The following is a 26,017-nucleotide window of genomic DNA, read 5'->3' as shown; positions in this document are numbered from 1 at the left end:
GGACATCCCTATCACATGCTTAGTCGGGCAAGTGTGGGGATTCCTGATCCCCCACCGAGCTGCAAAATGGTGGCTCAGCTTTCTTTGTAAAGGCCGATTTATGGTGGTGGCCATACAAGTGACACAAGATTATAGGTGTAAATGTCTGTTTGTGCTTGTAACCTTGCATAAATGGCTGCTTTACGGCCACCATTTGTGTAAAATCAGCCTTTACGGAAACGTCCAAGCTGTCATTTTTATGCAAAATGGCAGCTTGGGAAGGGATTGGGTGGCTGCGCACCCTTCACCAGGCCCTCACGGACTGACAGGCAACTTGCCATGTGAGGAGAGCAAGAGTGGGCAGCCAGTGGAGGTCTGGCATGCAGTGCATGACCCAGACCAAGGTAGGTTTGCCCATCCCCACATACATCACCTAGTCGGTCTTCTCCACTATATAGAGATGTCTTGTACTTCTATTTAAATTATACTTATAATTTCTAAATTTGCAGCTATACATATACATTTGCAGGTGGTGTAGGTTGTCCCTGGCTCCACGCTCAGAAGAGACCAGATTGGGGGGTGGGGGAGTCTGCTGGACTCCACACCCTTTTTGGATTCCAGTATCATCTGTAGAAGAGATGTTGGACTTTTCTGAAGCCACAGTAGATTCCACAGACCTTTTTTTTTTAACTTTCCAAAATTTTATGCACATTTAGTCATAGAAAAATACATTTTAAAAAACCAACCAACAGCTGAAAATGTGCATTTCCCCCATTGGCTAAAGCCTGCAAATGTGCATTTTGGGGGGATTTGCAGATTTTGGTGGGGATTTGTGCATTCAGGGGAAGGGGCTTTTCACATTTTCACAAGTGTGAATTTGCACAAATTTGGGGAATTGAAAAAATCCAATTCTGTCAATTAGCTGACAACAGAACGAAAGGCACATGGCAAGCCACAAAACCCGGACAGAACAGATTTTACAAAATCCATACATCCATAATAGTGGGTGATGGGATGGTGGATGACCAGACTGAACCATGTCAAGAAGTGAGCTATTGACCATGTCAAAAGCAAGCCTACTACTATTGTACAATAGTTGAATTTGCCCCAGAACATGAACCTAGTGAAGGCTGGCATTCTCCAAGTCATAGGTTAAAGAGTACTGAGTACTCTATTCTCTTGCAGTTTACATTTGTGCTTACCCGCTGGCAGAATATATTAAAAGCCCTCTTATGAATGACAAAACTTCCAGTGGTGTTATGCAGCTCTGCAGTCACTCTGGTTGTTGCCGATTCACAAAGGGTTTTATCGAGTAAGCAAATGACAGGCAAACGAAATTAAATTTAGAATGCATTTAATCGGCAGATCCTACTTCACAAACATATGATAACCATACGGTTCTCAGTCAGACATTTGGTGCTTTCCTTGTTTAATACACTAGATGGATGTACCAGATAACATGCTGCCAGGGTAACATTAATTCTGCTGGAGAATAGGAAGTAAAATGATTAGTCTGTCTTTCTGGTATGTTTATAAGCTATCTGGCTACTTTCTCCATTCCTATTTTGAGTCTGCCCTGCCTGCTGAATTCCGCTTTCCCAGGCTTCCCATAAAACTGCCTTGCAATTAAGCCAGCTGATAGCGAGTCCCAGAGACACGATGCAATGCCACAGTAAATAGATAAGATGTATTGTTCCATATATTTGTGCAAGGGAGAAAGACAGCTTCATCACCTTAAGCAGAACGCTAATCGGGTTAGGCTAGAGGAATGGGTCCACTTTATTCCCACCACCACTCCTTTCTGTTGCGAAGCTATTTGTAGCTTTGTAACATTGGAGCCATTTTTACTTTGGGACTCTTGAAAAACATGTACCTTTCAATGTAGTACTCCGTGGAAGCAAATTTATCCTGACATGCTGCTGCTTCCACAATCCCCCCAAACAGGAAATTGTGATAGCTTAGGGACAGCAGGAGTAGGAATGTAGGGAATCATCCCAGTTATTTGCATGCAGAAGTTCTAGTTCTGGGTTCCAGGCTGCCAACCAGGCTCCTTCCAGGGTGCTCTGTTGCATTCCCCTCCCTAGTTCTCCATCCCTGACCCCCAACAGTTGCTCAACTTTCTATGCCACTGAGCTGGGATGTACAAAAGTCACTTACCTTTTCAAAGGGTGACATTCGCAGTGGGGGGGGGGGAGGTGCTCCATCCCTCCTCCCAAAATTCTCTCTGGCTGGTTCCACTTCACGGAGATTCCACAGAGCCACCGGCCAGGGCCACCCGCAGCCGGACATCCAGCCACTGGGCAGCCTGCAGGGAGGCAAATGGCAGCTGCTGTAGCCGCCGCCATTTGCATCCCTGTATTTTGCCGTGATAGGCTACGTAAATATTTATGTAGCCTATCACGACAAAAAAACACAAAAAAACAGTGGACGCAAATGGCAGCGGCTACAGCGGCTGCCATTTGCATTCCCTTTTTTTTTTGCCGTGATAGGTTATGTAAATATTTACGTAGCCTAATACAGCAAAAAAAAAAAAAAAAGGAACGCAAATGGCAGCCGCAGTAGCCGCCGTCATTTGTGATCGCTGTTTGTTTTTTTTTGCCATGATAGGCTACGTAAATACTTACGCAGCCTATCATGGCTTCCAAAGGGATGCAAATGGCATCCCTGCATTAGAAGAATGGAAGAAGTGAATGGCGGCCACAGATGAGGCCGCCATACGCAATGCAGCACGGACGGCAGCAGGTAGGTGCTCCGTTCCGGGCCAATTTCGCGGGGTGGGGGGGCAGGGGGCTTCGTTCCACCACGGATTTTGGGGGGCCGAATGCACTGGCATTTGGCCTCACCAAGATCCGTTGCGGAATTCTCTGACATCCCTACACTGAGCATGCTCAGTCCTCATTAGGATGTACTGATTCCAAACAATAGAGTCATTCCTCTCCCCTGGCCCAGGTTTATTTTACTTTTGCAAACCTTGAGGTTCCCCCATGCTTGCTGATATTTCCCTCTTGTGTGTGGACGGCAGAATTTTGGCTACAAATGGATCCACACTTGGGGAATTGAGTTTGCTATGAGTGTATATGGGGTTGGACCCAGCCTTGGCCATACTTAGAACAGACCCATTGAATTCAGTGGAACTTAGATCAGCCATGACTAATACTCCCATTGACTTCAATGAGTGTGCTCCAAAATTGCTTAGGAAACATTTTTTCTAAGAAAACGTCTGAGATTTTTCTTTTTCTCACACCCCTTGGAACAAGGAAGGTACTTTGCGGAAGTTTCTCTGACTGTTTTCCACCATATTTTTGTGGCAGCTGCCATACCCCAACCCCACGACCCATACAATGTCTCAGAATGATGCTAGCTCAGAGACCCAGCATGGTGTAGCGCTGACAGTGCTGGACTGGGAGCTGGAAGATCGGGGTTCTAGTCCCCACTCAGCCATAGAAGCTCACTGGGTGACTTTGGGCCAGTCACAGACTCTCAGCCCACCCTACCTCGCAGGGTTGTTGTTGTGAGGATAAAATAGAGAAGAGAAGGACAATATATGCCACCTTGGGTTCCTTGCAAGAGGAAAAAAAGGTGGGATTTAAATGTAATAAATAAATAGCTAGCTAGCTCTGGGGGATTGTGGAAGATACAAAATGGTGGCCAAGCTGCTAGAATAGTTGCTGATGCTGCCACTTACAGCAGCAGCAAACAAAACCTTTAGGAAGCAGTAAGTTGTGCCATTGCTACCATGAACAGTTCCCACCTCTGAGGAAGTGTTGGAAATGTCCCCTCCCACTGGAGAAATTCGGTGAAATGCAGTGGAGGCTGGTTGCTCTGATTTCAGTGGGGTTGTTAATATATTCTGAGTTTCAGTCAGAACCAACCAGAACTCTAAAGGAGCTATCTACAGTGTTGAACCCTATCCCCAAAATAGGTTCAGCAGCTTGGATAGCTCCTTTAGAGTTCTGGCTGGTTCTGACCGAATCCCAGAGTGGATCCACAGCCCCACCGAAATTGGAACCACCAGCCTCCACTGGTGAAATGATGTCCCCTCACTCCAGTTTCTCTGATGACCAAATAGGGTGGAGAATTTTGAGAAGCCATTTGTGCACCATGCTAGTCTAGTCTGAGTATAGATACGTTCAGATCCAGCACATGATGTGCATTATTTATTTATTCATTGATTTATTATGTTTCTATACCATCCAATAGCTGAAGCCCTGTGGGCAGTTCACAAAAATTAAAACCACAAGTACAAGCATAAAATCAATATACAAGCATAAAATCAAAATCAAACCTAGCAGCAATGCAGAGGTTTAAATGCAGTAACAAATTCAGAACAATAGAGCTAAAAGACTAAAATGCTAAAATGCCTGGGGAAATAAAAAGGTCTTTATTTGGCACCTGAAAGAGTACAATGTAGGCACTAGGCAAACCTCTGTAGGGAGCTCATTCTACAACCAAGGTGCCACAGCAGAAAAGGCTCTCTTCCTGGTAGCCACTCGCCTCACTTCCTTTGGCAGAGCAGGACTCCAAATGTCATAATCCATGGTTCTTCTGGACATATATTTCTGAAATTTCCATGAAGTTGAAAGGGGGGACTCTGTCTTTTCATTTAAAACAGGGATATATATGTTTTAATATTGTTTTGTAATTGTGAAATAGTGTCATGGGCAATTGTGCAATGCTTTTTTAATGCAAGCTTTTAAAAATCTTTTTTTAAAAATAGAGGGGGTTGTGATTAAAAACACACACACATAACAAGAATAGCAGCCTTTATTTAATGCTCCCACCACCACCACACTAAAAAACAAATGGTGGTGGGTTTTGTTTCTCCCTTTGTCCACTTTAAAAATCATTATTGTGAGAGGGAATGTGCATAAACTGTTTCCAGCATCCACCAAACTGCAATTCCTGGTGGAATACAAATGGAGCAGAACCCAAGGGTATTGGAAGTCGAAATAAACCCCCTCCTCTGAGATGTATAGGATTGGGCTGTAAAGAGGGTTGCTATAAAAATTTTGCCTAAAGGGATATTCAAAGCAAATTTGGGAGTTCCTCTTTAGGGGGATTATGAGGGAAGCCCAACAGTGTCTCAATAAAGGAAGTGAAATATCCCAGGCAGGATTCACTCAATCATTCTCTTTTGTCTTTTCTTCTCTTTTTCATTGCTGTCCCTTAAAAAAAAAGCCACACTTTATTGAGGCAAATGTCAAACATTTGGGTGCTGGAAGCTGAGAGCTCTCAGACACAATTCATGTTTTATTATTGAATGTGGTTATAATAATACCTTGTAGGCCCATAAAATGCTTTTATGTTCAAGTCACTTTACAAACATTATCTTATTAATAGCAACAATTATATCTTTAGTGGTTTGAAACTGCGGTGTGGAAAACTGCCAATTGAGAAACCTGATATTAGCTTGAGACGCTTTAAAAGTGATTAACATGATTCTCTGTAGACAATTACATTGTCCTCTTATGCAACTGGGAAGCCCCCCCCCCCTTTAATGCTCTGGTATTCATGGGAGGTGGTGGACCATGATTTTGAAGGCTGTAGGAACATTTCCAGGATGTAGGAACATTTTGACAGTTATTCTAGCCTCATAAGTTATTCAGCGAAAAAAATGTACGTATCTTCAAAGTTTCCCTTAAAGTGACAATTAGAAATGTGGCTCTCGCTATCAAATTCCTACCCACTACTAAGCCTCCCCCACCCCTTCACTAGTTCACTGATCCACATGCAGTCCATATGCAGTAGGAGGGATGTTGTGTGTGCCCGGCTTGGTCCAGGAGGGCAGCGAACTCCCCTGCGCCCTGCCCACCAGCCCCTACTTGCTAAGCTGTGGGGTACTGACAGGCCCAGTCGCTGAGTGACCTCGAGCCTGGTGAGTGGCCGGGAGCAGCCCAGAGTTGTCGTCGCCATGCATGCCCCATCCACTCTTGCTATCTCCTCCATGCAAGGAGGAGATGGCTAGAGCAGTTGGGGTGTGCATGGCACCAAGGCCACATCCTGACCCTGCAGGCTGTCAAGCAAGCCCTTAACAGCCAGCAGGGGTAGGATGAGGTCTTGGTGCCATACAGGCCCCAACCACTCCAGCCATCTCCTGTTTGTGATGGCTAGAGCACTTGAGATGTGCGTGGTGCTGACGACTCAAGCCCTTGTGTGCATAAAGCCATTGTGCACACAAGGGCTTGGCTGCTGGAGTCCTCAGTGCACAGAGGAGGCTCATGCAGCTCACCTGGCAGGGCTGGTGTCAGGGTTGGATTGGAGCCCAGAGAGCCCCAAAGCAGTTCTGATTCTGAGGAAGAGATAGAGACCGTGGGAGAGGAACCCGTGCGCTGTTCAGAGGCGCAGCCGGCGGGAGAGCCCCTCCCTGCTCACATTCCTGAGTGTGCCAGTGACCCTGGCAGGGAGGGGGAGGGACAACAGGAATTTCGGGAGTCTAGGTGCCAGCACCAGGACAAGCAGGAGATGGCGGGCACTGAGAGGAGGCGCTCAGCCCGCTTGGCACGATGGCAACAGCTGCACCCTGATGCCCCACTGGAAAGGGGTGGACTCTCTCCTCCTAGCCCATAAGTTCAGAGGCTTCCCGCCATCTCCCTCCAAACAGAGACCAACTGATTTCTCTAAGGCCAGAAACCCCTGGTAGGCAGCTCTCTTAAGTTTCTCTCATTAGGCTCAGGCAATTAGCATCTGTGAGCATCATTAGGTTGAATGGAAATAAATCCTTGGAAAAGAGCCCTATTGTCTGCGTGTTGATTCTGGCTACTTGAGGGTTTCAGAAGGCTGCAAGGGCGCTCCTGACAGCTGGGATGAGCAGGGAGGCTCACCGAGGGTGTCTGGACCATGTGATTGGGGGTGGCAGCTTGTCAGCTCTTCTGCACCCTGGACGGAGGTTAGTCCGTCCATCCCTGTGCAATAGTGTACAATTCAAGGCTGCTATCCTTCCTCTAGAAGAGACAAATATCACAAGGCCTGGCAGGATAGGAAGTACATCTTCACATAGCCCAGTTAAACTATGGAATTCACTACTACAGGATGGCCATCAACATGAATGCATTCAAAAGGGAGTTACACGAAGTCATGGTAGAGAAAGCTACCAATGCCAGTTGCTGGGGAACATGGGTGGGAGGGTGCTGTTGCACTCAAGTCCTGCTTGCGGGCTTCCCATAGGCATCCAGTTGGTCACTGTGGGAACAGAATGCTGGACTAGTTGGGCCTTTAGTCTGATCTAGCATGGCTCTTTTATGTTCTAATCCATCTGCCTAATCAGTTCCTGGAGAATCATGTGTGGCATCTTGCAGGGGTGTGGAAGCTTTCAGCATTATGGGAGAATATCACATATTTTGTTCAGAGCCTGTGAAGTGAATCCCCCACCTCAGGTGGTGGAGCAGGAGTGTCAAATTGTGTGGTCCCCCTCTCCCCACCAGGAGGTCTACCAGTGGCTGAGTCACTGGAGTGAGGTGGAGGCACTAGCAGGCCCCCCAGAGAGTCCTGCCACTGGACCTGATTTCTCTTTGTATTCTTTTCATTTGTATACTGCCCAATATCCAAAGCTCTCTGGGTGGTTCACAAAAATTAAAACCATAGAATGCAGCATAAAACCGTATAAAATATGAAAGCTTAAAGCCACAATATAATAATACAACCAGAATAAAACCTAGCAGTAATGCAGAGATTTACAATACAGATTTAAAACGCCAGTTTAGCACAGTTTTTAAGTGCTAAAAGATTAGGAAGCTAAAAGTGCTTGGGAGAATACTGGGAGAATAAAAAGGTCTTCACCTGGAGCAGGAAGATGTAGGCGCCAGGCAAATCTCTATAGAGAGCTCATTCCACAGCTGGGGTGTCACAGCAGAAAAGGCCCTGTTCCTGGTAGCCACCCGCCTCACTTCCTTTGGCGAGGGCTCTCGGGGAAAGACCCCTGAGGATCATCTTTGGGTCTGGGCAGGCACATATGGGAGGAGGTGATCTTTCAGATTCTGGCCCCAAGCCGTTTAGGGCTTTGAATGTTAATACCAGCAATTTGAATCGGGCTTGGAAATGGACTGGCAGCCAGTGCAACTGGAAAAGTACTGGCATAATGTGATCTCATTGGCCGGTCCCCATTAACAATCTTGCTGCCCTATTTTGGACTAGCTGAAGTTTCTGGACCATTTTCAAAGGCAGCCCCATGTAGAACGTGTTGCACTAATCCAGACAAGAGGTTATCAGAGCATGGATAACTGTAGCTAGGCTATCTCTGTCCAGATAAGGGTGCAGTTGGAATATCAGCCTAAGCTGATGAAAAGTGCTCCATGCCACTGAGTTCACTTGTGCCTCAAGTGACAGTTTTGGATCCAAGAGCACCCCCAAACTACGAACCTGATCCTTCAGGGGGGTACAGCCCCCTCCAAAACAGGTTGAACATCACCTGGACGGGCAGATGAACCACCCACTAACAGCCCCTCTTCCTTAACGGGATTGAGTTTCAGTTTATTGGCCCTCATCCAGTCCATTACCATGCCCAGGCACTAATTCAGAGCAGCCACTGCCTCACCTGGGTTTGATGAAAAGGAGACGTAGACCTGGGTGTCATCGCATATTGATGGCACCTCAGCCTACACCTCCGGATAACCTCCCCCAGCAGTTTCATGTAAATGTTAAACAGCATGGGGGATAAATAGAGCCCCAGGGAACCACATGGCATAAGCGCCATGGCACAGAGGAATAATCCCCCAGCACCACATTTTGGAATTGGCCATCCAAGTAGGAGTGGAACCACTGCAGTGCAGTGCCTCCAACTCCCAACCCAGACAGCCTATCCAGAAGGATACCATGGTCGATGGTATCAAAAGCTGCTGAGAGGTCAGGAGAATCAACAGGGTCACAATCCCCCCTGACCCTCGCCTGGCAAAGGTAATCCCACAGGGAGACCAAGGCAGTTTCCATTCCAAAACCAGACCTGAAGCCCAATTGAAATGGATCTAGATAGTCTGTTTCATTCAAGAGTGCTTGGAGTTGCCCTGCAACCACCTGCTCAAGCATCTTGTCCAGGAAGGGGATGTTGGCCACTGGCCTATAATTGTTAATGTCCTCTGGGTCCAGGTTAGACTTTTCCAGGAGTGGCCTGATTCCTGCCTCTTTTAAAGATGCTGGCACCACTCCCTCTCAAGGAGGAATTTACAGCCTCCTGGACCCATCTGAACGTCCCCTCCTTGTTTGACATAATAAGCCATGAAAGGCAAGGATGGAGCACACAGGTGGTTGACTGGACTTGACCAGGCACCTTGTTCGCATCCTCAAAAACTGAAACTCATCCAATAAAACTGGATCAGATGGTCCTCTGGACACCTCTACTCATGGAACTGCATCAATTGTGGTGTCTAATTCATGATGAATCTGAGCAACTTTATCTTCAAAGTGCTGTGCAAACTCGTCACAGTGTGCTACCGAGGGTTCCACAGTTTCTCTCCCTGGCCCAGAACATAACAGGCTATGAACCACTTGGAAAAACTCCACTGGACAACACTGAGAAGGTGCAATGTTTGTGGAAAGAACTGTCTCTTTGCCACCCTCACCTCCACAGAGTAGGCTTGATAATGAGCTCTAACCTGTGTTTGGTCAGACTCGGCACAAGTTTTCCTCCACCTGCATTGTCATCCCCCTCTTGTTTCATTGCCTTCAGCTCAGGTGTATACCAAGGAGGTGGCCGGGCTTTCCTCAGAGGGAGTGGGTGCTTGGGCATGATTGTGTCAACAGCCCGAGTCATCTGTGCTTTCCATAGTGCGACCTGGGCTTCAACAGGAGCACCAGCCATACCAGCAGGAAAACCCCCCAGAGCCCTCTGGAATCCATTGGAATCCATTAGCCTGCAGGGCAGACCATTTTAATAGCTGGTGAGTCTCTCTGGAGCAGCCACCTGCTCTCTGTTTTGCTCTGAGAGGGTTTTCCGAGTGAGACAGAGGACAGGTGGCACCTGCTGCAGAGGAGTCACCTGACCTCTGGCTCACTCTAAGAACCTTCTCAGAGTGAGCCAAAGGGAGGGTGGCCTCTCTGGAGAGCCACCCAGACTTCAATGCCTGGCTCCGAAGAGGTTGTTCCTCAGAACCAGGAATTGCCCGTCTAGAGAGGTGCTCCAGAAGATGGCCTGTGCTGTAGGGACACCCCTCCTCCAGAACAGCCACCCAGTCCTCTGTTTAGCTAACAGAAGATGGGCAGCTGCACAGAATGAGAGGTGTCCTGGGAAATCACCTGCAGCTCCTTGGACACCTCAGGCTACATCTAGCCTTGGGGAAGGACCACTTCAGAGCCAGGCATTTTAGACAGGGCAGCTGCCTGAAAAGACATGCCAGACACTTCCTTCAGTTGATACAGCTCTTCAGAGAGCCTGCCCTCACTGGTGCTACTCAGAGTGAGCCAGAGCATGGGCAGGCAGGCTGGGGGTGCAGCAGGACTGCGGGGGCATTGTGGTGGCAGCTAGGGGAGTCATGCCAGTGCCTTTTCTCCTGCCTCAGGCAGTGCGATAAATTGCACCACTGCTGATTTTGCATGCTACACCTACTAGAGGAGGAGGAGATGCAGACCTGTTGCTTAAAGCTGTGGCCATGACACTGCTGCGGCTTCAAGTTACAGCCTTTGTGATTATGGTAATCGTGATACAAAAGCATTCTGAAATCTGCCCCGTGTTTGCTAATAGAAGACAAAATCCACAAACAAGAGCATCAAGGAGACAAGGTTAATTCTTGTTTTTCTCTTTCTGGGTAGCATGGCATCTTCAAAGTCTAACACGGTCCTTTAGTGGTGTCAGCTGAAGTATAAATGAAGGATGACTTCTGTATCTCTTTCGCTGCCCTGGAAATGGAATGTCAAACAGCATATAATCATCTTTCGTTGTATGAGGGACAAAGACCAAGTGAGAGTCCTAGTTTTCTGTTTGTGTCAATTTTTGGATGTGTTAATATTCCATCTTGTCTAATTTTCCCAGGGAGCAATAATACAGTGCCTATCAAATTAGAGGTTGCCGACTTTTCAACCCTGTGTCAGGAGGGAAAATAACATATGGGTTGTTATTACCATTAAGCGTGATCAAAGGAGATGATAGTGGGGACATGTAGTTTCTTTTATTCTTACATTGGCTTGGAAGGTGCCTTCCAAGAATATCATTTAATTCATTATAAACAGAATTTGCAAAGTCATTTTGGACATGAGGTCTGACATCCAGCCTGCCCCATAGACCCCTTTCCCTAAAAGATCAATGTGCCCCAATGCAAAGTGGACTGTGGTGAACTGAGGTTTAACCTTTCTGAGGTCATGTGGCATGGGAACGAATGAAGCACCCACACTGGTTGACATCGCAAGGAGGTTATTTTCAGAGTATCATTGACCTAACCAACTTCAGGAGAAGCAAAAAATGGATGGATGAAAAGAGCAACTTGTATGAATTGTAGCAGCTAGGGATGTATAGACTGTGTAAAATCTACTTCTGTTTCTTAGATTGTCAGGTGCCTTTTGTTCCATTGTCTGCTCACAGATGGATGTTTTTGTTTTCATCATGAGGAAAAATACACAAATAATTTCATAAGAAGTTTCCTAACAAATTACATAATTCACCTTAGTACGTAACATTTAGCGTATTGTCCCCCATTCCATTCAACTTTTCCTCATCAGAAACTTGAGTATTTTCCTATGAATAAATATGCTTAATTTGGGGTGGGGGAAGCATCTGAAAGTCCACAGACACCGTGCAGCCTGAGGGGATTGCTCTGCAGCAGATTCCACAGGTCAGATTCTTAGAAATCCAAACTCATTTTAGTTTGTCTCGAATTTCTCCATCATCCCTTGTAGCAGCTGTATCCTTTGAAGGGCCTTTAATCTGAGCAAGAGAGCACAGAAGTCTTATGGATGAGAATATCCATCACTTTCCAGTCTGTGTCACCCATAAGTTCACCTAAAGTGGTTTGGGGCTACATAGTATACTGGTGGTCAGTAGGCCAAAACCAACAATGAGCAGGACCAAAGCCAAAAGTGGATGGGGCATCCCCTTCCTCTCTCCCTCTTTGTTCATCCATCATCCATTAATTCTCTCTTCCATTCTCTCTCTCTCTCTCTCGTGTGCACACACACACACACGCAAGCAAGCAAGCACCCCAGTTCATTATTTCAGGGAGAAACGCAGTCAAAACAGAGACAAAAAGGGACACCACCACCACTTCCTTCCTCCTCCTCCTCCTCCTCCTCCTCCTCCTCCCTCTCTCCCTCTTTCTCTCTCTCTGTCTCTCTCTCTCTTCCTTCCTTGCCCCTCATCTCCACACACTTTTCTTCCATCCATATTCTCCACCCCCAAATCTCACACTTTCCCCAGTCACAGTCTTACCTTCTGTGAAGCTTTTCTTCCATGCTGGGTAGGGAAGCAGCCAACAGCTAGGGCAGGCACAGAGTGATCTGTTTCTCCAGTGGCAGTTTGCTTTCCTTCGATGCTGGTGGGGAAGAATAGGATTCTCTTTCTGGCAGTCTACCAGGGAAGGAACAGAGTGGGGTGGTGCCGATCAAAGTGAGGTTCAGAAGCTGTGTTGCGTGAGTCTGAGGGCTGCCTAGGGGCTCGCCCACCTGTGACATCAAGCATGTGTTTCTCCTAACAAGGGGTGAACATGTGCCAGGGAGCCACCACAAAAATGATGGCTCTCAACTAGGTACCCCTGATGGTTTGGATCCATGACAATATGCTTTGTCTTCATGATTACTGTAGCATGTGCTGATGGAACCATCCGTCCCTCTAATAGTGAGCTGAGGTGGTAAGCAGTGAAAGAAATGGAGCAAAAATGGGACCACAGAGAAGCAAAACAGGAATTCCAAGGAATTCCAAGGTTTGCAAAAGTAGACTTGGGCCTTGGGAGATCCAGGTTCTAGTTCCCACATGGCCATGAAGCTCACTGGGAGACTTTGGGCCAGTCACTGACTCTCAGCCTAACTTACCTCACAGGGTTGTTGTGAGGATAAAATGGAGAGGAGGAGGACCATGTAAGGCATCTTGGGTTCCTTGGAGGAAAAAAAAAAGTGGGCTATAAATGTAATAATATGTAAATAAAATAATAAATAAAATAGTATGAAAAGAGACTTATTATTGGAGACTGCACAGCCCCTATGCATAACACCCCCCTCTCTTTCTTTCTTTCTTTCTTTCTTTCTTTCTTTCTTCTTTCTTTCTTTTCCTTTTCATTTACAACTCAGTTTAAAACATTTTCTGTGTTAGGAGGAATAAAGATTAGCTGCTGTCTCTGTAAAACCTCGAACCACTTCTTTCTTGGCTTCTTCTTTGGGCATATTGTCTGCTTCTGCCAAAATATTACACTTGTGTGTTTACTGCAAGTCCAGTGTTTTAAGTTTCCTCCCTCTTTAAGACCACAAAGCCCTTCAAGAAGGATTTTCATGTATTACATTAAGTTCAGAAAACCTTATCTCATAGGGACATATTGCCCTAATTTATTTTCTTTTTCTTTTTAATTCTCTCCCCCTCTCCCTTCTGTCCATCTTAAAGTTCTGAAATGGTTGAATGCAACATTCTCTTCTCTTCAGGTGGGATCCTGAGGCAAAAATGAACCCTATAAAATAGTTTTACCCCATGAAAAAACTAACAATACACTACAAGCTGATGCAATGTTTCAACACACTTAATTCTCCCTCCCTCCCTCCTGCATTGTTTATCATCATCTTGTCAACCCTCCATATCATTCTTCAGAATAATTTGTGTTTGGGTTTTCTTGGAAAATTCCTTTCCTCTGAACTTACCATGAACTTTTCTGTAACATGCAGCCAAAAAAACACAATAAAAGAACTTACCCTAGCGGAAGAGCAAATTAGGCTATTATTCCATTACCCCCCCCCCACACACACACACACACATTTTCCTGATAAAGTAATGTTTCCTAAAATTCTGATATGCGGAACATGCTCCCCCTCCCCACCTGAGTTATAATTGAAAGCACACAATCCTTGTTCCTCCAAAGGCTTGCTTTCAGAGTATGAAAGAGTGACACTGTCACCTTCAAGGATGTGCCTTCAAGTGCAGAGAAGGTGAACCAAAATGATCAAGGGGCTGGAGCAACTGCATTGTGAGGAAACATTTGGGACCGTTTAGCTTAGAAAGAAGTTGACTAAGAAGTAGAGACATGATAGAGATGTATAAAATCACACACGGTGTGGAGGAAATGGATGCTTCTCCCTCCCCTATAATACTAGGACCCAGGGTCATCCCATGAAGCTGATTGATGGGAGATTCAGGACAGATAAATGGAAATACCTCTTCACACAGCACATAGCTAAACTATAGAATTTTCCACTACAAGATGTAGTGATGGCCACCAACTTGGACACCTTTAAAAGGGGATTAGACAAATTCATGGAGGAGAAGGCTAGCAATGGCTACTAGGCTTGATGCTTATGTGCTACCTCCAGTACCAGAGGCAGTGAGCCTATGTACACCAGTTGCTGGGGGCCAACAGTGGAAGAGGGTTATTGCTCTCCTACCCTGCTTGTGGTCTTCCCGTAAATATCTGGTTGGTCACTGTGGGGACAGAATCCTGGACTAAATGAGCCTTTGGTCTGATTCAGCACAGCTCTTCCTACCTTGTTTCTGCATGAGCCAGTAGCTCAGCAGTTCCGCAGCATCTCTACATCACACATGATTAATGTTTAGGCAGGAAAGAAGTCCTACAACTCCCAGCATTCCCCAGCCAGCTGGGGAATGCAGGATTTTGTTTCTTTCTAAACATGCATTGGATTGCAATGTAAATCAGTGCTGACCAAAGATTTGGTCAGCACATGGGGAGCCCCCCCTTCACACACTTTTCAGGAGCTCCCCTCCTGCCTGCTGGTAGTCATAATTTGTTTTTAAACTCATAGGAATGCTGTACAATGACAGGGGCCTTGGGGTAAAGAAAATGGAAACCACTGATTGGTGACTGGCCAACAGGAGAGGAACTCTGGTAGAAGTGGTGAGTGACTGTGAATCTTGCCCCTACCCCCCATCTTGTAGTATATTGGCAGTTGTCTTGTGGCATGCCCTAGGACATAGTTAGAGAATGACTGTCATCAAAGTTGTGCATTGTTTTTATTGGTGGTTGTGGTGATGTTTTAAAGTGATTTCCTAAAAAAAGAAGTTCTGCTCCAGGTAAAGAAGCTAGCTACATCAATCACAACAACCTAGTTCAAATAACATACATCACATTCCTTTGTGTTCTTGTATTGCTAACATGCTAATGATGCTTAAAGATTTGGGCTTCAATGTGTGAGTGAGACAGACCTGGAGGAGGAGGAAGTGAAGGACTGTCATCTTAAGATGTCCTGTGGGAGGAGACAAATTATACCATTGCTTAGTACAATGAGGGAGGGGATCAAGAATTGTAATGCATCAATGCAGTCAGGTTGTGAGAAGCTTGTATTGTTCACATAAAATTGGTTTTGTTGCTGATGGAAAGGCAGAACTTTACCATGCTGCATGTAGTCAAGAATAACAGGGTGTTTGAGCTTCACAAACAACACTCATACCAGGAATTAATGTCTGGTACAACTAGGGGTGTACAAACCTCGCAACTTCCGATCCGGGGGGGTGGTGGTCTGTGGTGGAGAAATCTGGGCTGCTTGGGACCCCACGGATTTCCCTGGAGCCTTACAGCATCCGTCGGATTTCACAGGGTGGCTCTTCTCCATAGGCGCTGGCCACGCCGGGAGCCTTCTTCCCCATGCCAGCTGTTCCCCAGACCACTGGACAACTGTTCTCCCATGTCCACAGTCCCAGACAGGCTGCACAACCAGGAGGTGACATTATCACACCCCTGCTGGACCACCATGCATCCTCTTTGATGAGCCACAAGTCATGTGGGCCTGTGGGAATGCAAGAAGTGTTAGGCATACTGAGTGCCCCAGCTTCTTGGAATGTCCACTTCACCTTAACATGGTAGCAATGTTCTGGTTTGAATAACCTCCTTTAAAACAATGAAGGCCATATTCCCTGATGGGTAATCTGCGTGTGCGGGTTGCATGTTGGTGGTGCGCAACGCCAAAGCCAAAACTGGGGTGGTCACCCTTTTTCTCTTCCTGCCACCTCCTTTTCTCTCTTGTCCTCTTTCTTTCGATGCAGCGGGCTACCAGGGAAGGGACAGATCACTCTTGCTAGAGGTCTGAAGTGACTGTGTGCAAAAGGGCTTTTGAAATTAGGCTGAGAGCCACAAGAAATTGGGCCAAGGGCTGCATGCAGCCTTAGGGCCAAAGGTTGCACACCCCTGCTTTAAAATGAAATGACCCCATTTGTGAGTACACGTGCCCTTCAGTTCTGGGTGGGCACCACCTGCCAAGATTTCTGCGCATACCACCAGGGATGTACAGATGGTGTAAAATCCATTCCGTCTTTGTTTCATGGATTGTCAGATGCCTTTCGTTCCATTGTCTCCCTATTGACGGAATTGGATTTTTTTGTATTTAGGTCAAAATCAGTGCTTTACGGCTTTATCAGCTATAGCCAGTGTAAGCAGTCAGAGGGGAACATGGGAGTTGTAGGCTAAAACCCCTGGTGGGTCACAAGTTGCCCACCCCTGGCCTATCCAATACATGCATTTCCAAACATGTCGTCACTACATGAAGACTTGACATTTTCGAATTTCCATCTAGAAAATAGAAAGGACTTAGCAGCATTGACTGACCTATTTGAGTGTGGAGAAATGGGGAAGGCACTTGGAGTATATTTCTGCCTCCCCAAATAATCCAAAACATTTTAGGGATGCTTATTTTTGCTTTAACCTCCAAGATTTAAAAATGCTCTCTGTCTCTTGAGAGTTTTGGGGGGCTTCTAGTGTCTGGATGGTGGCCACCATTATTTTTCCCCAGAAGGTATCTCCTCCTTTTGTGAGGAGAACAGTGATGGCTGATTCCTTACTGATAACACACACACACCTGCCCCAAGGAGCTTTCTTTGCATGCAATTGCATGTGCAAGATAGGGAAGTTCGTCACTGGAAAATCTGGTTCTTTTTTCTCTCAACAAAGTTCTGTGCTAAGTATGACTGACTTTGCATCTGGAGCCAAGTTGCAGGCTGTTCCCCGAACTCTGGGCACTTTTTTGCACATTTGGGGGGAAAGTTCTGCAATTTGCACAGATTTCTGAGCAATTTGTGCAAATTATGGCCAAATTTGTGCAAATTATAACCACAATTTGTGCAAATTCAGCCATAATTTGTGCAAATTGCTCAGAAATTTCACAAATTGCAGAATCTCTCCCTCCCCCAAATGCAGAAAATTCCTGGAAAATCTGTGAAGTGGACCAACTTGCTGCAGATTGAGTCAGGCACCACAGCGGGGACTGAAACAAAGTCCCAGGGGCCAAGCATAGGAAAACCCATGAAACTCCACCTGCCAAATGGATTTCTCTGACATCCCTAGTGCAAGATAATGCTGTCAAAACATAGGGGTCAAGGCAAAGGTAAGACCATCCCCTCAATATTTCAGTGTATATTTTCCCCCTGACGCCTCCCTGAATTTGGTGTGACAGGTGCCAAGACAGTTGGTTTGAAAAATTTGGTCCGACTCCCAATACTGATACAGACATACACATACATCCAGTGACACTTCATATCTTTGGAAACATCCTTGACTTCACAGTTAGCTACACACACATGTCTGGCCTTGTGTGCAAACAACACACGCTTTTAACATTCCAGCCATGTGGGTCTAGTTCGAACTAAAGTCAGTTTAATATTTAAGACATGTCTTAGAAATATCCTGGCTGTTCAGAATAGCTGGTGTTAATGCTCTGCTATAAAATATTCAGCATTACCAAGACCTTTTAATGCACAAGGAGTTTTACCTCTCCCCTCCTTTCTGTTTTAATCATGTCATAAGCACAAAGATGTGTTTGAAGAAACCACCAATTTAAAGTAACATCTTGCATTATTGCTGTTGTTGAAAAGCTGCTAAATGTTATGTTGCCCCTTATGAAGTTGTCACTTCATGACTGAAGCCATTTTATAACTACAAAACCAACATGCATGCATGCATGCATGCATACATATATATGTATATGAGTATTTTTACTCAAACACCCTTACTGCTAATGTTAGATTAAAGACTTGTTCACACAAACCAACGTTTTAGTGCCTTTTCAGGTGTGGTATGAATGCATGGAATGGGGATGGGGGGGCAGTGAGCAGGACCACACACACCTGTCAGAAAAGAGCTCCCCTGTGCATACAACTGTGTGTGTATAGGACAATTTTATGTGAGGGCAAACAAAATGGCAACTGGAGCTGCTACAGATTGCCAAAAGGGTCAAAACTACTTTGCAAAAAAACTAATGTTGACCCTTTTGATGCTCTGTATCTGGGAGGGATGCCATTTTTTAAAATTCCCACCTCTTTTTGGCACCTGTAGGGGGTATGGCCCACTGGGAGGTGTCCAGGGGACAAAGATGGCCCCAAAACTTACTGAAGTTGCAGTTGCCCACCCCTGGTGTACTGCTTCTATGCCTGATCAGAATCCTTGCTTTTTCTGAAGTGCATGGAGAGAGTCCTATATGTATACATGGGGTGCTTTCTTCAGACTTACTTTATTTATTTATTTATTTATTTCATGTCCAGATCAAACTTTGCTCTGCCAAAATGTAGCCAGGGCCACAGCTTTGTCATTAGCTTGCTGTAGATCATCAACAGTACAAGACTCCAGCAGTAATCGACACAACATCAGATGCGCTGAGTCTTGGGTTTCTTCACATTCACATAATGAATTGTTGTAAACCAGCAACCCCCACTTAAATAAATTTGTCTTACACCTTGGTACCCCCACCCTCATCCTGTTCATTGTCCTCCAAACTATATAAGGGAGAGTATTTCCAGCGGCCATTTCTTCCTTGGTTGAAATACTTAAGTCAGTACACTCATTCGTCCATTTACTTATCTGATTCTGTTCTTTGGTCCCCTATAGGATATTAGTTCTTGACATAAAGCTCTTTCTAGATCTAAGTCAACAAACTGGGGGAATATATCTGCTCAAAGGGTGACAAGAGTCAGTCTCTTGCTTAGTTCTTTTGGCATCTGCTTCTATTTCCTTTCTGATCTTAGGTGGAGCAATGCCAGCAAGAGAATATAGTTTATTAACAGGCGTGGGTTTGAAGCATCCCGTCATTATGCGCATTGCCTCATTCACAGCAACATCTACTTGCTTTGCATGTGCCGATGCATTCCATACTGGTGCCGCATATTCAGCAGTAGAGATGCTCAAGGCCATAGCTGATGCTCGTAACGTAACTGGCTGGGCTCCCCATGTATAGTTTGTCAATCGTCGGATAATGTTGTTCCTAGCACACTCTTTAGCCTTAGTATTCAGGCAATATTGCTTAAAAGTAGGGATGTACGAAAGTCACTTACTGTTTCGTGGATCTGCTTCTCGGTGGGGGGGAGGCGCTCCGTCCCTCCCCCCAGAATCCTGCCCAGCAGGCTGCGCTCCGTAGCCACCACTGTTTGCGTCCCTGTACTTAACCGTGATAGGCTACGTAAATATTTACATAGCCTATCATGGCAAAGTAAAAAAAACGCTTACGCAAATGGCGGTGGCTATGGCGGCCACCATTTGTGTTCGCCATTTTTCGCCGTTCTAGCCTACGTAAATATTTACATAGGATAGAACGGCTAAAAATAGCGAATGCAAATGGCGGCCACTGTAGCCACCGCCATTTGCGTATGTTGCGCCCAGCTGCGGCCAGCCAGGAGACCAGCCCCCACCACCCCCACCGCTGCCACACCACCGCCGCCGCAACCACCACGCCTTCTGCCGCCCCCGCCATCACATCTTCCGCCGCCCCCACTGCCGCCGCACCTTCTGCCACCCCCGCCCCCACCTCCACCGCCGTGCCCGTCGCCGCTGCACCTTCCACATCCGCCCCAGGTAAGTGCCGTCCCGGGGAGGATTCCGCAGGGGGCGGGGGGGCAGGAGGCCGTTCCGCCATGGATTCTGGGGGCCGAATGCCAGTGCATTCGGCCTCATTGGAATCCGTGGTGGAATTCACTGCCATCTCTACTTGAAAGAAAGCGTTCTGTCCAACGTAACACCCAAGTATTTAGGTGATGGGCAATGTTGTAACTTTATATATGAATGCATGGCAGCTGTGTCATGCAATCTCTCCCCTGACCCCATCCCATCCCACCCCATCATTCATCTAACATCTGAATAGGTCTGGTTTAGGGGTGTTGTAAGAATTCGAGCAAGAGTGCCCACATAATCAAGCAGGGGTGCACACATAAGAATGTGGGAGAAGTTCATTTGATTCAAATTTTAATGTGAACTTACCTAATTTTGCACTTTCAAGTTGAAACTTAGCCATCAACATTTGCATTTCTTTGAATTTTTGAATGGAGTTCTTCAATCCAAAAGTGAGTACAAATAGGTGTATATTCAGGAAAGGTGTACACAAAAATGCATACACATTAGTGAAAATAATGATCAAGAACACATTATATTAGGGGAATTGCTTGGAAAAAAATGTGCACATTAGCCAAAATTGCATACAAAAGTTCATGTACTGAGAGAAATCCAACAATAATGGATACAAATTTCCGTGCTGACTTGAAATTCTCAAAGTTCGGGATGCACTGAAGTTATGGTTGGGAAAATGAGAAATGGAGAGAAACCAACATTGACATCCCTATGCTCACATAATTGAGCCGCCCCCTGTTCAGAAGCTTTCAAGCATAATTTAGGAAGACAGAGCTTGCTGAAACTTAGTCTGTGTCCACTTTGATTCTGTTTGCACTGCGCCCTCTCCCTTCCATGAAGCCAAACAACTTACATTAGTGAAGGAGAAGACAGAGACAGCAGTAGGAACTTCTATAGTTGTGCAGGGTACCTTTAGTGTTTCAGTTGTAGCGCACACAACTAACATTTCTTTTCCCTCATCCCAGTGCCACTCTATGCTTTAAAACTGCATCCACATTACTAATATGTTAGAACAACAACAATGGACCTGTTTGCCAACCCTGATTAAAAATACTGTAAGCATGTGCGATTTTGCATTTTGAACTCACTTAAATCATGGCACCAGCATTACAACAGGAACTCATGGCATTTGCTTTTGCTTAGGGAGGTAATGGAGCAATCCTATGGCCGCTAGTCAGAACCGACCTTCCCCACTTCCGCGCTGCCTCTCAGGCAGGGCGGAACAGCCTCGAGCTTGGAAGAGAAGCGCAGAGCGGCATTCTGGGGGGTGTTCTGGGGTGGGGAAGGCGGGAATTCCAGTATGATGCATCCTATGTGTCATCTGGCAGCCTCCTCCCCCGCTCCGCCATCCCACAACTGGACAGCCAAAATCAGCTGTCTAGCCTAGGGATGGCAGAGAATTCCGCCACAGATTTCAGTGAGGCTGAATGCACTGGCATTCGGCCCCCCAAAACCCATGGCGGAATGGTCTCCCACCCCCCGCCACCCCGCGGAATCCCCCCGGAGTGAAACTTATCTGGGGCGGCGGCTCCAGCAGTGGTGGCTGGTCTTTTGGCCGGCTGCTGCAGCCGCAAATGGCAGCCGCCATAGCGGCCACCATTTGCGTCCTGCCAGGCTGCTGTGATAGGCTACATAAGTATTACTTTAAGCTACTTAAAGTGGCAGTTGAGTCATACTTCAACAGTGGTAACAGGAGAGCATCCTTTACCAATGCGGGGGCATTTTTCAGTTAAATGGCCAGATTCCTTTTCGGAGAAGCTCTCAGGGCCCACCATAGCGGCTGCCGTTTGCGTTCCTGCTCTTTGTCGTGATAAGCTACGTAAATACTTACATAGCCTATCACGGCAGCCTGGCAGGATGCAAATGGCAGCCACTATGGTGGCCGCCATTTCCGGTCGCAGCAGCCCAGCCGCGGCTGGAACTCCGGCTGAGGATGGCCCTGGCCGGTGGCTCTGTGGAGCCGCTGTGGAGCAGATCCAGCCAGGGAGGATTCCAGGGGGAGGGATGGAGCACTTCCCCCCCCACGAATCACACCTGCGAAAAGGTAAGTGACTTTCGTACATCCCAAGTCTAGCCGCAAATTCAGGGCAGGACAAGTGCAGAGGGAACGATTCCCTCCGTGCTTCTCCTGCCCTGCATTGGGTAGATAGTCACCTCCAGGTTCAGAGGCGGCCGCCTATCCCAATAGCATTGCATCCTAAGAGAATTTTGCTTTTGCTCACAAAAACGGTGAGCATGCCATGCTTGAAGGCCTGAATGCGAGTGAAAATTTGAGCACCTGTCTGCCTAAAATCTTCACAAATTGAAATTACCAAATCTGTGCCTGTGTTGGAAATCTTTAAATCTTTACGTAGCCTATCACGGCAAAGAGCAGGGACACAAATGGCATAGCAGACGCCATTTGCATCCCTGTCCCTTTGCGCGATAGGCTACGTAAAAATTTATGTAGCCTATCATGGCAAAAAGCAGGGTTGCAAATGGCATCGGCTATGCTGGATGCCATTTGCATCTGCAGACCGGCAACGGACGGCAGCAGAGTGAGCGGACGGACCCAACCTGGCCGGCGGCAGGTAGTATCTGCCACTTCGTAGGGTGGCAGAGATAGGGATGTCAGAGAATTCCGCCACAGATCTCTGAAATCGGTGGCGGAACGGTCTGCCCCCCCCCCCCGGGACAGGACTTACCTTGGGTGGATCTTCCTGGCAGTGGCGGCTCCGCAGGCGGCTCTGGCAGTGGCGCAGCGGCGGCGGCAGCCGGTCTTCCGACTGGCTGCTGCCGTCACCATTTCCAGTTTAAAAAAACAAACAAAACAAAACGTGATCACGGCTAGATTTTAAAAAAACACCGTGATAGTTTACGTAAATGTTTACGTAGCCTACCATGGCTAATTAAAAAAACAAACAAAGAAATGCGCGTACGCAAATGGTGGTGCCCATGGGCACCGCCATTTGCTTTCCTTATTTTGGCACGTCTTAGTCTACGTAAACATTTACGTAGACTAAGACGGCGAAAATAAGGGGAACACAAATAGCATAGACACTACGCCAGAATTTCGGGGGGAGGGACAGAGCGCCTCCCCCCCACCACGAATGTTACCCCTAGAAAAGGTAAGTGACTTTCGTACATCCCTAGGCAGAGGTGAGTGGTCCGTTCCGCCATGGACTCTGGGGGGCTGGATTCTTTAGAATCCAGCCTCATTGGAGTCCATGGCAGAATTCTCTGCCATCCCTAAATCCCATCTTTCCCCAGTTTGATTTGTCACCAATTTCCTAATTTGCACAAAGTTCCCCTGCAGACTGAACTGGCCCTAGGGATGGTAGAGAATTTCTCCCCGAAACTTCGGGGGGCCGAGCGCCAACGTGTTCGGCCCCCCGAACAAGTTTCGGGGAGAAATCCCATAGGGAGCCGCCATTCCCGTTCCTTATTTGGAACGCTGTAGTCTACATAAATCTTTACGTAGACTACAGCAAAAATATTTGCGTTGCCCTTATTTTCGCCGAAGTCTACGTAAACATTTACGTAGACTACAGCGACTAAATAAGGAACACGAATGGCGGCTCCCTATGAGGGCCGCCATTAGCGTACGCGCTTTTTTTTTTTTTTTAAAGTCACCCGTGATAGGCTACATGACGATTCACGTAGCCTATCACGGCTGACTTTGCAGATCTAACCGTGATAGGCTACGTGAATCGTCACGTAGCCTATCAGGGGGCGTTTTGTTTTTGTTTTTTTAACTTTTGCGTTCGCGGCCGGGTGAGGCGGGAAGCCTCCTCCCCGGCCTGAATTTCAGCCGGGCCGAGGCGGGAAGCCTCCCCCCCGGCCTGAATTTCGGCCGGGCCGAGGCGGGAAGCCTCCCCCCCCCGGCCTGAACTTCGCAGGGGGACCAGCGAAGCGCCTCCCCCCCACCGTGAACGTCCTTCGAGGACAGGTAAGTGACTTTCGTCCACCCCTAACTGGCCCTACTTTGGTCTATGGAGGAAAGTTGCACAAATTAGCAAATGTGTGCCTATTTGGGGAAATTTGTGCAAACGCCATGTTCAATCACTGCTTGATTTGCACCATTTTCCTCCTTGTGCAGAGTGATCAGTGATCAGAAACATGAACAGGAATTGAGCATGAAATGAGTGGCCAGATGACATTCGGAGAGTCCTAGCAATCTTGAACATTGCTTGCTCACCTATCCCTACTTCTGCAGCCCTGATGTCCTCATCATCTGATGCTGTCTCAGTGGTCATCTGGGGGCCCCTTTGGCTGTGGGATCCTGGCCTTTAGCCCCATGGTCCAGCCCTAACTGCACCACTGGCTGTCAGCTTTCTGCTTCATTAATATCTGGAGATGCAAGAGGTCTAGTGTATCAGGAAGGAGTGGGATGTATTGATCGAGAGATGTCACAGCCAATTTTAATGTATGCACTTAGGAGTCAATGTTGGGTTCTCTCTTGGGTAATGCTTTGAAAAAGCTCCCTCCTCCCACCATCCGCAATTGGCCACTTTTGAACTGTTTCTATAGCAGCCCAAATGAAGAGAAAATAAGTGTTTAAACACTAATATATTAGTGGGGGGAAAGTGAACAATTACAGGAATATTTTCTTTTTTTCTTTTTTGTTTCTTCTTTTTCGACCTTATTAAAGAAATTGCATTAATGATGAATGGGCATTTATTTGGAATAATTATGTTTTAAGGTAGGTAAGGTTAAAAGATATTGAATGGAATATCGACTGTTTGGTAAGAATAGCAATAATGAGATTCCTGCTGCCTAATCTTACGATAATTGGGTTATTACTATGCAAATTAAGGTATTACCTTTAAAAGGAGGTGAGGGAAGTTCTAGAGGCAGGCATTTATCTATCTATGTTAAAAGCTACACGGCCACTTGTCTTTAGGTTGAATGTACTTTTTAAAACATTTTGGCAAGGAATTATTATTATTATCCTCTAAGCTGGTAGGATTTTTTTCTTCTTTTTTCTTTTACTCTCTCCATGTAGAAAATAAGTAGTATCTAGGGGTAGACAAACTCATTGGAGTCCATGCTCAGTGCTGTGTAAACCCCTGGAGGGCTTGGCGAGCTGTCCAGGAGTGCACTGCAGCTGCCTGCCCCCTATGTGAGCCACCGTCTTTTACACAAGATGGGGCTGTATTTTCACAGATGCGTTGTTGCGCACTACAGTGGCTAGAAAGGGCCATTTCCACTAAGAGGACTCTAATGTGGTGGAACTGACCCTTTCCAGCCACCATTGTGCGCAACAATAAATCTATGAAAATACAGAGCCCTATCTTGCATAAAGGGGGGCTCTATATTTGTACTGGGTGGGAGAAAGGATCGTTCCTGTCTTCCCCTCCCATTTACCTGGGGGCAGTGGTTTGACGAGAGGAGGAAGGCAAGAGGGGCTTCCCTCTTGCCTTACTCCCCCCATCAAGCCACTGCCTTTGTGTAGCTGGGATGGGGGGGATCATTCCTGTCTCCCCCTCCCCTCCCAGGCCAGCTATGTGGGGGCAGCGGCTTGATGAGAGGAGCTTCCCTTTCATCCCCTCCTCCAGTCAAGCCGCTGCCTTCATGGGAGCTGGGATGGCATGGGGAGAAAGGATCGCTCCTCCCCCCCGAACGACGAGCCCGCAGCAACTCTTCTTTAAAAAAATCTTGCACACAAGTGGAAAGGGCCAGCCACTGTGCACAAGATTTAACTTATGAAAAATAGCAATTCGCCATTTGCGACGTGGCTGCGGGTGCTCGAGGCCAGGACTCGTAAGTCCCAGCAGCTCGCACAGCTCAGCAGACAGGGGTGGGGGCTCAGCAAGCCGAGTCTGAGGGAGCTGGCTGGGGAGAGGCTGTGACCAGGCAGAAGTCACCTAGTGAGCTTCCATGGCCGAGTGGGGACTAGAACCTGGATCTCCCAGCTCCTGGTCCAAAACTCTCACCACTACACCACACTACAGGGGCTGCCAGAGGGTTGCCTCTGGCAGAGGGCTTTAAAGGAGCTTTAAACGGCTGCCAGAGGACTGTCCTCTATTTGAAGACATCCTCTATTTGACGAGATGCCCAGTCCAATTCCAGTTTAATGAACCATGAGAATTGTTGCCCATCAACAGTTTGCA

Source organism: Heloderma suspectum, chromosome 7 (assembly GCF_057233095.1).
Source record: "Heloderma suspectum isolate Gila_16-S chromosome 7, 16-S_ref, whole genome shotgun sequence".
Taxonomy (NCBI): domain Eukaryota; kingdom Metazoa; phylum Chordata; class Lepidosauria; order Squamata; family Helodermatidae; genus Heloderma; species Heloderma suspectum.
This window is presented reverse-complemented; position numbering follows the sequence as displayed.